Below are 16,877 nucleotides of genomic sequence, written 5' to 3'. Positions count from 1 at the left end.
TCTAGGTTTTAGTTTTAATTTTTTGAGTGGACTCACAGTTTCAGTCTCAGATGAAGATTCACCTCTCTGCCTCCTGTTCTCCTTTGTGACTAAGATTACAAACATGAAATCCTAGCTCCATTCTTGGTCCACGAAGAAGATATTTCTGGAAGATCTCGACATTCTTTTCCTATTGGTGGATAATAATTGACTATAGACCCCACACTGAACATTAGTAAAGATAAGTTTCCAGTTCCTCCTGGAAATGAACTTGAGCAGTTTCCACTGTAAGAGTACATCATGTTTATTAACGATTTTACAATGCCTTGGACAGTTGAGTCATTCCTAAATTGTGACAATACGGAGAGAATTATGTGATTATATGTGGACGTTTTTCTTCACTTTTCTCAAATTCAAGAGCAAAACAGCTCAAGTGTTAGTGCTGTTTTCTCTCCTCAGTAGAGCATGGAGCTTCCATTCCTCCTTCACAGGTATTATTGAAACTTGTGAACTCAGCCTTTTTAATTTTCTCCATTTTGCTCAATATTTATTGGTACTATGCGAATGTAAATGACACTCAGTTAATATGGAATGGTCACAAATGTACAGCACCAAATTTACAATGATGTTGACCATTTGTTCTTATTTATCATCTGTATAGTATGTTTAGTTATAGGTTGGTTCAATTTTCTTCTCCTTTTTCAAAACTTGACTTGTTTGACTTTTAATGACTGAATTTTATGATTTCTTCATCTATTGTAGATACAACTGATTAGTTAAATATATATTACAAAGTGTTTTTCATCTATCAATGACTTGACATTTTTGTTACTTGAAAGGCTACGAGCTGGGTACCAGGGTACAAGCCTGTAATTTTAGCTTCTCAGGAGGTCGAGTATTGGATTTTTGTTTTTAAATTTTTCTTTATTATTATTGTAAAGGTGATGTATAGAGGGGTTACAGTTACATAAGTACATTCTTTTTTTGTCGGTCATTGGGCCTGAACTCTGGGCCTGGAAGCTGTCCCTCAGCTCTTCAACTCAAGGAAACAGCTCTACCACTTGAGCCACAGCACCACTACTGGTTTCCTGAGTGGTTTATTGAAGATAAGAGTCTCACTGACTTTCCTGCCTGGGCTGGCTGTGAACCATGATCCTCAGATCTCAGCCTCCTGAGTAGCTAGGATTATAGGCGTGAGCCCGGCCTCAAAAATTCATCTTTTAGTAAGCAATTGGTTCAACAGCTTCGGTATGCATCTGTTTAGAGACTACTGCTATCATAACTACTGTCTTGTTTTAGATTATTTCCATCACCACAAAAAAATTGTAACAATTATTAATCACTGGAGTCCTCCATGTGCCCATCTCTCAATCTACTGTCTTTCTTTAGGATTTTCATATTCTGAACATTTGATGTGAATGTACTAAAAAATAAAAAGCATGTGGTTTCAGAGGTAAAAGTGTGAATCCAGCTCATTTTACTCCGTATTGGCTGGGAATGAACATTTGAAGTAAAATGATAATTTGATATATTTGATGATATGGGAATCTCAGGCACTTATAAAATAGATGCCAGGCTCCATCTATCTAAGCACATATAACCCTTCATTTTGGATTGCAAATATTACAGTTTAAAGAGATTCTGAACCGCCTATAATATGAGCATGAGATTTTATATTTATGATGAGTAGTGGGTAAAATTATGTATGTATCTGGCAAAAAAAGTACTAAATTAAAAAGTACAACATGGATTTCCTGTAGTCAGCCTCATGCAAATTAAAACAGTGCATCAAAAGTGCTCAGTTTCAGCCGTCTTTAAGAGAAACATTAAGCTGCTTTCTAGTTTTCTGCTTTCAGCCAGCTGTTTTGACATTATATAGGAAACAACTCTAAAAATTATGGAAAATGATTTACTCCTTTATAATGTTGAGATAAGGACTTGCTTCAGAATAATCTGTCAAAAACAACTGTGGAAAGGAAACTAGAAAAAATTGTGAAAATTACAACCAAAAATGTGTGTGGACATTGTAGTAGAATATACATAAATAACTATATCTTTGAGAAAAATATTTAGCTTCATAATTGAAAAATGCAGGTTACTAATTTTTCTTTGCTAATTTATATTTAACCTACTGTACTTTTTTTTTTTGGTCGGTCATGGGGCTTGAACTCTGTAACCTACTGTACTTTTGTTCCATTTCTCTTATTAAATTTTTATACCCTTGGCTATTGGTTAGTATAAGAACCAATACCATTTCTTATGAAAATTAAGTTAGAATTTAAAATATTTTATCATTTTGAAAATCTAATTGTACACCTACCCAATTAAAAAAAATATAGGAATAGAAAGAATTACAAAACCCAATTTAACTCACAATTAAAATATGAGTTATATGTCTTAGCTGTGTTGTGGTGATTATTATTTTGTGTAATAATATGCAAGACGGGCTGGGAAGGTGGATCAGTGGTAGAGTGTTTGCCTTGTATGCATGAGGCCCTGGATTCGATTCCTCAGCACCACATACGCAGAAAAAGCCGGAAGTGGCACTGTGGCTGAAATGGTAGAGTGCTACCCTTGAGCTGACAAGCTGAGGGACAGCGCCCAGGCCCAGAATTCAGGTACCACGCCCAATAATAATAATAATAATAATAATAATAATAATAATAATAATAATAATAATAATAATAATATGCAAGAAATATACAGCTTTTTCTTCCCTAATTTTTCATTTCATTATTCTCAAAGAAAAATATTTTGAATACAATTTCATTGTTATTAAGGTGTAGTACAGAGGATTCCATTTCATATGTCAAATATTGAGTATATTTCTTTGCTGGACAGTGTCTCTCCCTCTTTCACTTTCCCTTATTTCCTCCCTTGACCCTTCACAAGTTACACATTTGATTTTCTACATAGTGCATACTGAATACTATGACTGTATTTGTTCGTATTTCCTCCTCTTTCTGTACTCCATCTTTGCACCCTATAAAAGGACAAAACCCCATAGCAAAAAAAAAAATACGACTACCACCATCACTACCACCATCACTACCACCAATAGCTACATTTCTATTTCCTGGAATATATTGTGATAAACAGAACATTAAATGTTCAAAGGAGTTATGCCTTTGGGTTCTTCCTCTTCAGTCTTGACTGTGTGTGAATGCCAAGGGTCTTGTATAAGTTATCATGTCCAGTTGTATTGTAGATCTAGCTTCCACATACAAGAGAAACCATGTGCTTTTCTAGCTCTGAGCTTGGCTTACCTGACTTAACATGATTGCTGAGACCCATCCTTTTCCCTTCAAATGGCATAATATTATTCTTTCAAAGAAGAATATTTAAAAATAATTTTCAGTAGTAACTCTTATTACTCTGCATCTCACCCAAATGACTATGAGGTTAAGTCACATTATCTTTTCAGGTGCTTATTTGTAATTTACTTTTTCTTTGTTGACATTTCTATGTAAATCTTAGGAAAATTTTTATTAATCTATTTACCTAATTGAGTTTGTGCAAGAATTCTTTATATATTCTGGAATAACTTATTAGTTCTATGTATGCAGATACTATTTTCTACTCTGATTTCATTTTCTTAATAACACTTTTTGTTGATGAAGTCTGAACTCTTTTTTGTTTTTATATTTCATAGTTTTTGTATTATATTTAGGAATTCAATGCTTAATCCAAAGTCAAAAAACTCTTTGGGGGTAAATTTTCCCCTGTAAGTTTAAAATTTCAACTGCTATATTTAGATCTGAGGGTCAACTTAACTAGCGTATAGTTTAAGAAAATCCTTTCCCATTGAATTTCCTTGGGATCTGTGTTAAAAATCCATTGAATATACACTTGAAGGATTGATTTTTAGTCTATTCTGTTATTTATCTATGTGTTTGTGCTCATGCTTAAATCATATAATATGGATTAGTTCAGTCTTGAATTCAGGAAAGATGTGAAGGACATTTTTCTCTTCTTTTTCAAAATTGTTTTGGCAAGTCTAGTGACATTAATTACACTAAGATTACACACTGAAGGCTTTCATTTGTGTGATGTGTTAGACGAGGTAAAACTATCAGGAATGTAAACACAAGAGCAAGTGGCTTGGATGAGTGAGAACTGTCTAAAAAGGACCATCCGAGCATCTAACAGATGAATTCTCTTGCTGTAACAGGGTATTCACTGTGAGTAATGCACAAAGGAAAAACATAATTCCACTCACCTTTTTTGAGGTTCAGAAGCATGTTGGAGGGGAACCTAATGGTGGATGCTTCACATCAGTGTGAGCACATGAGAAATAAATCACGTGGTGAGGTACAAGTCAGGTACTAGAGAAAGGACCAACCTTGCTCTTTTTATATAAATCTGTTCTAAAGGGAACTAACCAGTGTACCAGAAGAATTAGAAGAGAACTTCCAGGTTTTTTTTTTTTTTTTTTGTGTGTGTGTTGTTTGTTCAGTTGTGGGGCTTGAAGTCAGGGCCTGGGTGTTGCCCCTGAGATTTGCTACTCAAGGCTAGCATTCTACCAGTTTGAGCAACACCACCATTTCCAGTTTTCTGTTGGTTAATTGGAAATAAATTCTCATGGATGTTCCTACCAGGGCTGGTTTTGAACCATGATGCAGCCTTCTGAGTAACTAGGCTCCCGGCAGGGCTGTTGTTAATGACTGATCTAAACCCTCTCACTAAGACTCCATTTCCTAAAGTTCCATCATCTCTTAATGCTAATAGACCAGTGGCCAAGTTTCTAGGACATGCAATTTGGAGGGAATATGTTCAAGTCATATCAAACCATTGCAGGTTAACAAAACTGGTTTACATATTAACTGTTGTAGCCATTATACAATGATATATATATATATATATATATATCAATTAAAACTTTCCATGTTATATTCTTGAAACAAATGAACCCTATTCAGCAGGGACTAGACTTCTAGATAATTCAAAACATAAAACAAGACAACTATTATTATTAAGATCAATCTGTGAGCATTCCTTAAATAGTGTATTTTGAATTTCTGTTATTCTTGGATCTGAGCTACACATGTTGGAGAGCTTTCATCAAGAATGAAGAAAGTGTTAGGCGTGGATGGCACATGCCTGTAATCATGGCTAGGGAGGAGGCTGAGATCTGAGGTTCATGATGCAAAGTCAGCTGCGCAGGCAAGTCCATGAAAATTTTTTCTCCAATTAACCTCTAAAAGGTGGGAAGTGGAGGTGTTCCTTAATTGGTAGAATGCTAGCCTTCAGTCAAAAAGCCGGGAGACAGTGCCTAGTCTCGAAGCCCAGTATTGGCACATGTGAATGCATACACACACACACACACACACACACACACACACACACACACACACACACACACACACACACACACACACACTGAAATTCTCAGTACTGAAAAAACTGAGAAAATTCCTAACTTTTCTCCTCCCCTATTTTATGCTAGACATAGATCATACTTTTCTATTAAAATATTTTCACCTACATTTTGTGTGACATAAGGAGATTTAATGAATATCTTGTTTCTATATATTAGTCTTAATAAATCATTTGCTATAAATTTCCTACATGCTTTATCAATTCCCATTAACTTTTTAAAAATATCCAACATGGACTACAAGATGGATTTCAAAGTTCTCTTATTCTCTATAGATTTCTTGGTTTGCATTTACTTTGAAAGATGTTCTCTAATTTATTCTCAGCAACAATCTTGTATATTTAGTTAGTAATCCTTTTGAACACATTCACAAGTATATAAGAAATGTGACCTTTGCAAAATCAACTATTGTCCTCAAAAGCTTTTGATAGAATGGCATACTGCAGCCCTAACAGCTACCATTTAAACATCTTGCTGAAAAGGTCAAGTACTCATCGTAATTCATGTGAATGACAGGGAATAAAACAACAGGAAATACGTTTCTCTCTCCTACTTGCCAACTTTTCCCTTTCATAGAAGACTGCACAAAAAATGATTTTTAGTTCCACTTGTGTTTATGTGACAATTTAATATTTTCTTTTCATTCCTTTCTTTTCTTCTCTCTCTTTCTTTTTTAAAGCCACAGTCTATAATCATTTCCCAAGGAGTTCTGTGTGGATGCAAAATCCAGATGGCCTGGCAGATGGAGCCTTAGAAGACTGGTTGAAATGCCCCAGACACATCCATCACTTACACATTCCATAGGAAATTTGAATAAAACTAAAGACCTGAAATTCTATGGGCTGGAGAGGGTAGTCAGCTGTACAGTTCAAGGGCTGGCCATGTGCTGGTTATGTCTTCTTTAAAAACTTTATTGTATTATGCTCTTTATGCATTATTTAATCACATGGAATTTAAAAAGCCCACCAAATTGTTAGAGCAGGGAGAATGACCTCAGTTGTCCCATTTGTTCATATATTTGAACCCCAATTGTAGAAGTGGGAGTTAAAAATGAGGAGAATTTTTTCTGCAATTTGGTTCACATGCTTGAACCATCTTTGCAAGGATGGACTATCTTTTCAAGGATAGAAACAGGGAAGTGCTTTCTTCTAAATATTCTAAAGTGCTTTCTACTGAATCACACCAGTGTATAATACTTTTCCGTACTCTGCCTGAGAACAGTTTTTCTCAAACTTTCATTAAAATGGTGACAAAAATCAGTCTCATGGCTTACTAAAATAGCAATTAGTTTCTGATATCATGAGACAAACTCTTGATACTGTGTTTTTATATAATAGATGCTTTATTAGTCTCCACTCATCCTTTAGCATTCATTATCTTCATATGACAAAAGTCCAGACTAAAGCTAAAGAACATCTAAAGATTTCAGTTGTCCCATATACATTTCAATTTAAACTTGAAACAACCAACAAGATGTTTCTTATAAAAATTAATCAGGAATGAACACTCATAATTTTCCAAAAAACACCTAGTACTCATGTCACTCTATTTTTAAAATCTTGGTAGACATTTTTGGAAACAATTATGCTTAAAAACAGTGTGATACACACACATACATAGATATGAAAGGAGTGAAGATAACTTGATACTTATAAACACTTTATATTTAAGAAGACATTGAAGGATATGCAGCATTAGCCCCCACATCTTTTGGGGGACTCATGATTCTGATTTACCCTATGTTCCTTTTCAGTGTTCATTGAAAGTGTGGAAGACAGAATGCTTAGTTATAAGTTGTAGGGTCAGCAAGAAATAGCATTTGGTCTGGAATATATATTCAAAGAAATTCTTTGAAAGAAATTCCAAGGGAAGTGAGCAAGGAGGAAGAAAGAGAGTCTGGCCAGGGTAAGAGAAATGATGTGGAAGTATTCTTAATTCTTGAAGGGTAAGTATGCAAATGCTATTGTTTATGCATGTAAATGCTTGTTTGTTTATGCCAAGAATTATTGTATACAATTTAATTTTGTGGCACAATGTCTCCTTTAACCATGTTCAGAATTTCCAAAACAACAGAAAATATGTCACAGACATGCCAGCACAGATAGAACGTAAGACAGGAATGAGCAGTTGGGTTTGAATGAAATTCTGAGCTCGGTGTTCCCGTGAAGTAAGGCTTTTCCCATACTTGGACTCTTCAGTTCACATCCACGGGTGTGCACTTCCATTTCCTCTAGACAATGGTTTGGCTTCTCTGTGTGACAAACTGCTTGCTTTCCCACTTTTAAACATCTCAGGATACGTTGGTGATTACCTTTCCAATCTACATGTATTGGTTTACTAATTTCTTTTGTTCTATGATCTACACTTCATTTTCTACTTCCTTGACAGTTTAACTTAAAAGAAACCAGATCTATCAGAATTTTAAAACTATAAGCCTTCTCTTTCCATGCTTACCATCCTATTGAAATTATTCTAATTTCACACATCTCTCTGTATAATTCCATTATCTGAATCTGACTTGCATTATATTCAATGAGAAATGTCTTCCTACAGTCTTAGGTGATTGTGACTTGTCACAATCAGTGTCTTCAACTTGCTCATTTTTGCTCACAGCTTCTTGTGGTCCTGAATGTATTACCTGTAGTAAGTTAAGAGTTTCCTGATTTCAATAGAACTATGCAAAATGAAATCAGCCTCTATTTTATTGACTGACCGTTCTTACTTTTCTTGCGATTTCAGTGAATTACCCTTTACAGCCAATCTCTTAAAAAGAAACCCATGTATAACCTACTCCTTTGGTCTCTCATAGTGGAGTCTGATTGAAAGCTGAGGTATTACTCATCTGAGTGGCAAAGGAGAATTTGCATTTTCTGTCATATACCACCCACCAGTTTAAATAATCTTTGATTGTACTGATACTTCATTGCTGAGAACAGTTAGAAAAATCACTGATTGTGAGAAAAGATAAAAAGACGTTAAAAAAAATATATCTGAGGTATAGCATAGTCATTCCATGGGAATAATCCAGAAGGCTGGGTACCTGAGAAAAGTTAAGTACTTCGGAGTTATTTACTCTGGAATTTACTGTTTGGGCTGGACATGTTTGGCGATAAAGTCAAAATAAACTATAAGTCAATGTAAAATAATTATTGATTGTGACAAGAATTCCATAGCAAAATGTCTTGGCAATCATGAATTTCTATGCACCACGGAATCTTCATATATAAAAGACAGTCTAGAAGCTAAGAGCTAAGAATTTTATTTACAGATAAGCATGTATTGTGTGCCTATGCCAATGAAATGACACGAGGCTATTTTCCCATTGTAAGTAAGCTTGGTCATGTGCTATAATCCCAGTGCTCTATGTCAGAGTGTGGGGATGGTTAAGTGACAGCTACAGTATGAATATATGTACATAATTGAGACTTAAATAATAATTAGTCCATGTCCTAGATGAAGATGAGTGTGATGCCTTAATTCTCTACATCTGTATATCTCCCTTTAAGACAGTGATGACTGTGGTGCAGGCTGTATTCAACTAGTAATTCTCATTGTGTTCTTCACAGTACCTGGAAAGCTCATGGTAGAGATTCTCCACCTCCTTGGGTCCTATCAAATCAGAGGTCCCAAGATGGGCATTTTGAGTTTATGTCAAACAAGCAAAACTCTTCCATACTTTTGTTGTACATTAAACTTGGGGAGCCACTGGTTGTAACTGGTTTTATTGAGAAAGGACACCAACATGTAACAGCCCCGACATAGTTGTTCCTACTTTATAGATTTGTCCATAATTTTAAGAGCGAACATGGTGATCTTGTAGCATTTGTTCCCTTTGTTCTAAATATGCACCATTTAACTTTAGTACTAGGTGATTCACAGTAATAGCTGTTAAAACGACTAGCCTGCAAATTCCTGAAACTATGATGATGAGTTTTCAAGATCCGGGAGAAACCATCTTGAGATCATCACATGAGTAGGAATGTCTCCTTTTTGCTATCATTTTAAACCATCTTTCTGATAAGCTATGGATATTGTTCTAAGTATCTGGAAGAAGAGAGTGGGAACTCTATGGAGGTTTTCATTCCTCTGCCCCTTTTTTGTTGGGTCAGTCCTGAGGCTTGTACTCAGGGTGCTGTTGTTAAGCTTTTTCACTTAATGTTGGCACTCTACCGCTTGAGCTACAGCTCCACTCCTGGCTCTTTGGTGGTTAATTAAAGAGTCTCATGGACTTTCCTGCCTTGGATAGCTTTGAACCATAATCCTTAGATCTCATCCCTCCCAGTAGATAGGATTACAGACATGAGCCAACGGGTGCTTGGCTTATTTTCCCATATTTAAGAAAGCTCAAATAGCTTCAGACCAAAAATCATTCCTCTCCTGCCAAGTTAATAGTAAGACCACACCATGGGGTCACTAAGAAGCTATATGAAAAGCTTCCAGTGAAACATGTAGTCTGAAATCTTGTCATATTGGTGATAGCACTAGATACCACAAGATCTACACTACAGCTGGTGTAGGTGGCTCCGGTCAGCCCTGACAAACGTGGTAGCTACTGTTCATGGTAGTAGAGGGACCCTTTAAAAGTAGCCTGGGGGAAAAAAAAGGGTCACATGAAACAATTCAATTATGGAAAGGAAACTGGAAGAGGAATTTGGAGGAGGAGGGAGAGAGAGGAGCTGAGAGAGTAGGCTTTAGGGAATATGGGCCTCACTGAATTAAAAGTTCTTTAGAAGTTTCACTTGCTGAAAGTATAGGTATGTCCCTGTCCTCACTTCTAGCCAGTTGGGCTCTTTTCGCACCTCCTGGCTATACACAGGCAGGGCCTGGAGTAAGGAAGAAGTTGAAAGAAGGTCAAACAAAGAGTGGAGAGAAACCTTCGTTTCCCTGAAAGGCCATCTCATTGATTGGTGAAGCTCTCTTGAAGGACTTAATAGTAGAGGCGGTCATTACCATCACAACTCTAGTGTCTGGGCCATCATTATAGCAGGACATTAGCTTTGCTAGCAGGGGACGCTAACTACTGGGATGAAGTAGGTAGAATGGTATTAAGAAAATTAGAGTGCCAGAGTTACGTCGCATTACTGAAAGGCATTCCTGCTCTCTGTGAGACCTGCTCATGGCTTGCAGAATTGCTCCATGTTGTTTTTGGGTATCTGCCTGTCTTTGCATTAAACTCTCATTTCCTGGGGCACAGGCTGAAGTAATTGCTCATGAGCTTGATTACTTTTTCTTTCTCTCTGTGCGCGTGGTAGTAGTGGCTTCTGCATTTTTAAAGACATCATTGTGCACAGCCTTTCCCCCAAGCATTTCTGAAGGCAACTTACAGGCAGGATACACATTAATATTTATCAGTCAAATTTTTGAGGAAAATTGGGCAGTATTAATAATTATTCTGGGACAATAGGATTGCATGGGTGAGGGTAATTGGTCAGCCTAATTTTATAAGAACAAGAATAGTAGACTACTCAAAGAGAATAGAATTCATAGGAAATTTGAATTGACTTACAAGAATTGTTGGAATTCTAAAGAAAGTGTGTGTTATTTGATGGACAGGCTCCTGGAAGAGCATTTGAAGATTGATCTGACTGATCATTCCAGACCTCCATATACAACCTGTGTACTCCCTGACAAACCTCTACTAAGTGTAGCTGCTTCTGTTCATTAAACTCTGTAATACAAAGCTGTACTAGAGTGATCGGCAAGATCAGTCTGCAGTGTGAGATGAGTACTCTGTGCTCTAATACAGGCACTATTCCCTAGTGTACCATTAAGCAAATAAAGTGCAAACTTTATTAAAATAATTGAGTGAGTCCTTTACCTTCTAGGAAGATACCAATTGGTCAAATGAGTGGAAATAAAATAGCACAAATTAAGGATATGTCTACTGGTGTTATAAACTAGCTGTACTAACTAATGTCCTCTTTTTGCTTCTGAAGAAGTACAAATTATAAGAAATGTTTTTAAAGCTCTATTTTCTGATAGAACTCTCATTTTACTTTCACAGTACATTTTGAAATAGAGATAGTAGGCAGAGATAGAGGCAGGAGTTCAGGAGCATGTAGTGGGAGGAGCCCTTTAGAATCTGTTATTATTGTTAATTTTTATTTATTTGTTTGTTTATTTCCCAGACCTGGGGCTTGAACTCTGTGTCTGAGTACTATTCCTGAGCTTCTTTTGCTCAAGGAAGAGCACCCTACACTTGAGCCACAGTGCCATTTTTGGCTTCCTTAAGTAGTTAATTGGAGATAAGAGTCTCAGAGTCTTTCCTGCCTAGGCTGGCTTTGAACCGAGATCTTCAGAGTTCAGCCTCCTGAGTAGCTAGGATTACAGGCGTGAGCCACTGTGCCTAGCTGATGCTTTGAATTTTACACTTAGTGGGACCTTGGAGATGCTATCATTTTGTGTGATCTTCATTAAACAATCTGAATATTCCTTATCATGTGAAACCTTGAGAAAATCCTCGCCTTTCATGCTCAGCAGATCTCTTCATGTTTCACTTCACTCATGCTGCAGCTTGTTATATAGGTCATTTTTTGAGCAACTTGGACTACTAATGACTACCAGTAATTACAATGCTATTATCTCTAATAGGTGTAACAGTGCTCAGCTTTTTTCAGATGATTTCATATAACTCTTCAGAATGAAACAACTTTTGGTGTTGAGGGAAGGGCTTATTCTGAGATGTTAAATCTCACTAGCCTAGCAAGCTTCTTTGGGACTTCCGAAACAACCCCTCCATAACTTGAGTATTCTGTGTAGAAAAGATAAAGCATTTGTTTTGTTTTTCTTGCTTTCTTATCCCACAGTGGACATTGACCCAATGACTAGGATTTGTCTTGTGCACCAAGCAAGCAAACAATTCTGCACTGGATATTAGCTGGGTGACCCCAGTCTAATTCCTCCTGGGGGTGGGATCGGGTTCCACAGGCAAAGAGCATCTTTTCTGGACTGCCCCTCACTACCCTGTAGCAGATTCCAGTTGCAAGCTATATGGTATCTTACTTGTGATTCACACCAACCAACTAAAATGGAGGGTTTTCATAATCCCTTCCTCCAGCTCAATTAAATTGTTTTAGTGGCCCTTAGAACTAGATATTCACTCACAGAATTAGGGGTGAAGACTGAAAATAAATATGTTAAAGTCCCAAGGCAAAGCTTTCTTGGATCCTGAAGTTAATGCTTAGTAAATTGGAGATATGTAAGATATGTTAAAAGATTTGACAAGTAATTGAATGTTAAAATATTTATTTCTATGTGCAAATCACTACTTTTGAATCTGTATTGTAATGACTCAGATAACAGCAACTAATAATTATAAAACAGTTATGTTGAGACATACTACTATCATAATAAACAGAATGAAGCATCACATAATTTTGGATACTATCTCAGTACTTTTGTTCTTTCATAATGGCTCAGTAAATGTGAATCCAACAATTTAGATACATAATACTTTATAGGTACATAAAATTTACTTTAAGTTTTATCATATTTGTGAATACATCATTATGTGAATCATGAATCATTCACATAATGAATGTTCACATCATTATCTGGCGTAATGATGTTGCCTTATTAGCTTGTATTCTCATGGTTTCTTTTAGTTTTTCTTTTCTTTTCTTCTCTTTTTTTTTTTTTTTTTGTGAGTGCCAATACTGAGGCTTGAACTCAGGGCCTGGGCTCTGTCCCTGAGCTAATCCTCTACCATTAGAGCCACAACTCCATGTCTGGCTCTTTTTTTTTTTTTTTCTTTTAGTTTATTGGAAGTAAGAATCTCATAGACTTTCCTGCCCACACTAGCTTCTAACCATAATCCTTACATCTGTTTCATGAGTAGCTAAGATGACAAGCATGAGTCATCATGCTTGAAAACATTTTCTGCTTAAAGGTTGTGATCCTTAATCTTTTTTGCTTACATACTTGTCATGGGTGTTGGACCCTGGACAGTAGGGTGATTAAAACAAAACAAAAAGGAGTATATAACCAAACAGTACTTCTGTCAGCTGAGCAGAGGCGAGTGTGGTTGATACTTGTCCTCCAGAGGCATATATGCCTTGCTGAACTTAGGGAGACCACTTCGTGACAAAGGCTCTCGGAAAATGGGTCCATATGATGAACAAGGAAAAGGAATACAAAAATCATCTAAGGGACATAATCCAATGCATGAGAATATTTTATTATAAAAGAACAAAGGGCAAATATTTAGGTTTCCATTAAATAAGGGTCTTGGTTTCCAATATATCATTTGTTCCAATGAGTGTGGGTAGAAGTTATACAACAATTTCAGTTATGAAGTCTCATATTTCCCAGTTTTTTCACATTAGGATAAATTTATTTAATAGAACCTATTTTCCTATCCCTCAGCTCCACTTTAGTAATTTCTTGCTCCTAGGAATCATACCATCTTGAATCAACTAATAAGTGTATTTGAAGTTGAGTGTAATCACATGTAGCAATGTTACAGAACTTCTTTATTTACTTACTTTTTTTATTATCTTTAAGTAGTTGTACAAAGAAGTTCCCATTCTACAAAACTGTATGAGTACAAAGTGTCTGACAACATTGTCACCATCTCTATTAACCCATCCCTTCTCTCACTTTTTTTCTTTAATTGAGATTAGGTGATTACATAAATTTCACAGATTTCACAGTATTGTGGAATAGTGATACTTAGAGTCACAAACACATTTTAACTTTCACAAGGCAAATTGTCATGATCATGGTCTATACAGTGTGTGAATTCTATGAGCTTTGACAATACAAGTGATTTTTTCCACATCAGGTGATGTTTACATTTCTTTTCTGTTGCTTAGTGTGGGCTGTTCCTACTTATTCTGTTCCTCCTCCTGGCTTCCCTCCATTGCATGCATATATCTACCATATATATGATCTAGAACATGGAGTCATTTAGTGATGATATAACAAAATGGGTGGCTGTCCTTTGTTTCTTGAGTCCTGTTTCTTTGCCATATCTTCTTGTATTTTGGCTTTAACATACACATATCAGGGAGACCATGTGCCATTTGTCTCTTTATTCTTGTCTTACTTTGCTCAAAATAATCTGCTCTATTTCCGCCCATTTCCCTGCAAATGCCATTATTTTGTCCTTTCTAATGGCTGCATAATATTCCATTGTATAAAGGTACCACAATTTTTGGATTCATTCATCAGTAGTGGGGCATCTGGGTTGTTTCCAAATCTTGGCTATTGTGAACAGTGCTGCAATGAACATGGAGGTGCATGTGTCTTTGTATACTGGTTCCTGTTGCTCAGGGTAGATGCCTAGGAGTGGTATGACTGGGTCATAAGGGAGGTCTATTTATATTTAGCTTTCTGTGGACCCTCCAGACTGTTTTCCAAAGTGGGTGTATTAGTATACATTCCCACCAGCAATGCAATAGGGTTCCTCTTTTTCCGCATTCCTCCAGCTGATTTTAGGATGTGGGCCATTCTGACTGGGGTAAGGTGGTATCTCAGGGTTGTCCTTATTTGCATTTTCTTTACAGCCAGGGATGATCAACATTTCCTTATGTGTTTCTTTGCCATTTTTATCTCTTCTTCTGAGACATCTCTCTTTAGCTCCCTTGCCCATTTCATAATTGGTTTGTTAAATTTGTGAGGGGTTATTTTTTGAGTTTCCTGTATATCATGGATATTAGACCCTTTTCTGATATATTGCTGGTAAATTTTTTCCCCAATTAGTTGGTTGTCTTTCTAGCTTGGTTGCTATAGCTTTATCTGTGCAGAAACTTTTTTATTTTAAGATAGTCCCATTTGTTGAGTCTCTCTCCAATTTGTTGTGACCCTGGGACTCTGTTCAGGAAGTTTCTGCCTGTGCCTATAAGTTCAAGTGTCTCTCCTATTCTGTCCTGCAGTAGTTTCAGAGATTCAGGTTTGATGTTAAGGTCTTTAATCCATTTTGAGTTGATGTTGGTACATGGTGATAGGCTGGGGTCCACTTTAATTTTTCTGCATGTGGCCACCCAATTTTCCCAGCACCAATAGTTGAAGAGGTTATGCTTCTTCCACTGTATGTCTTTGACTACTTTGCCAAATATCAACTGACTGTACATATGCAGCTTTATTTCTGGGTCCTCTAGTCTGCTCCATTGGTCTTCTGGTCTCTTCTTGTACTAGTACCAGGCTGTCTTTGCTATTATGGCTGTATAGTAGAGCTTGAAAGTCAGTATCGTGATTCCCTCCTGCGTTGTTTCTTTTACAGAAATTCTAAAAACAAAACCATGCCCTCACGTTACTGTTTCTTAAAAATGACAAAAAAATGAGGAAATCAATGTGAAGTACATCTGACTTCATTTGAATCATATGCTAAATAAAGACTCCAAATATTAGCAATAAACACACGTGCCTTTTCTAAGTATAGTAACCTGACTTTTCTTTAAATTAGATTGTAATTTGATACAATTTAGTATCAAGTTAGGATGAGAAACTATAGTTTATCTGACCATTTAATGATAGAAAATGAATCTAATTATTTGCATAGAGTCTAATACAACAAATAAGGAAATCTTGAGAGCTAACATCAGCAAGTGCCAACTGAGTCTGTTTGCTAAAAATATGAAGACATTTTCTTGTGGTTATAATATTAATTACATTTCTCCTGCTCTAAAAATGGATGGAGTTTACTGCAATTGTGAGAATCTGAATTATAATTCTAAAGAGATTATGATTCTATTCACATAAGAAACTTGATAGAATCATATAAAAATCTTGATAAAATGCAGCACGTTCAAGCCATCTTTGAGATGGAAATATTAAATCTCTTCATCTTTTGTAATTGCTAATTTTGAAATGGCATTTCTTACAAGGCAAAGTTATTTGGATACATAATGAAAATATCGCAGAAATATATCTTGCCTTAATGAATAATGCAAAATGAAAAAAAACAACTGTGTTATTTCAAAGCAAATATTGAATCTGAGAGACTCAGATTCCTTTTACATGCAGTCAAATTATAAGTTTTTAATCTAATTGACTATTTTACCTTTATAATTATGATTTCAATCATTATTTATAAAATGTATCTTTAATATTGATCCAACTTTGAAAGTCATTGCTTAGACTATAACATTTAATTTTTGCCTATATTTATATAGTTAATGTAATTTTTTTTTACAAAGTAAGGGAACCAGAAAAGTATTATCTATCTTGCTGTTTTCATTGTATATTTTAGAAGATGAGACACAATTACTTAAGTGGTTAGATTTTTGGGTAGGTATGATTTTTATTTGTCTGCTTATTTAGCTTTATCATCTTACTTGAGTTTTTATTCATTTACTCAGTAAACCATCATTGATTATCTTTGAGTCTAGCAATGTAATAAATGAGACAGTCATTGGTGGCTCACGCCTGTAATCTTGGCTACTCAGGATGCTGAGATCTGAAAGACGCCTAAGCAGAAACATGCTTCAGACTCCCATCTCCAGTAAAATGAGGACTGGAGCCATGGCTCAAGTGCTGAACAAACCCAGGCCTTAAGTTCAAGCTCTGTTCCTCTTTCCCA

Source organism: Dipodomys merriami, unplaced genomic scaffold (genome assembly GCF_024711535.1).
Source record: "Dipodomys merriami isolate MVZ:Mamm:240054 unplaced genomic scaffold, mDipMer1.0.p SCAF_1, whole genome shotgun sequence".
Taxonomy (NCBI): domain Eukaryota; kingdom Metazoa; phylum Chordata; class Mammalia; order Rodentia; family Heteromyidae; genus Dipodomys; species Dipodomys merriami.
The sequence above is the reverse complement of the archived record's forward strand: the minus strand, read 5'-3'. Positions refer to the sequence as shown.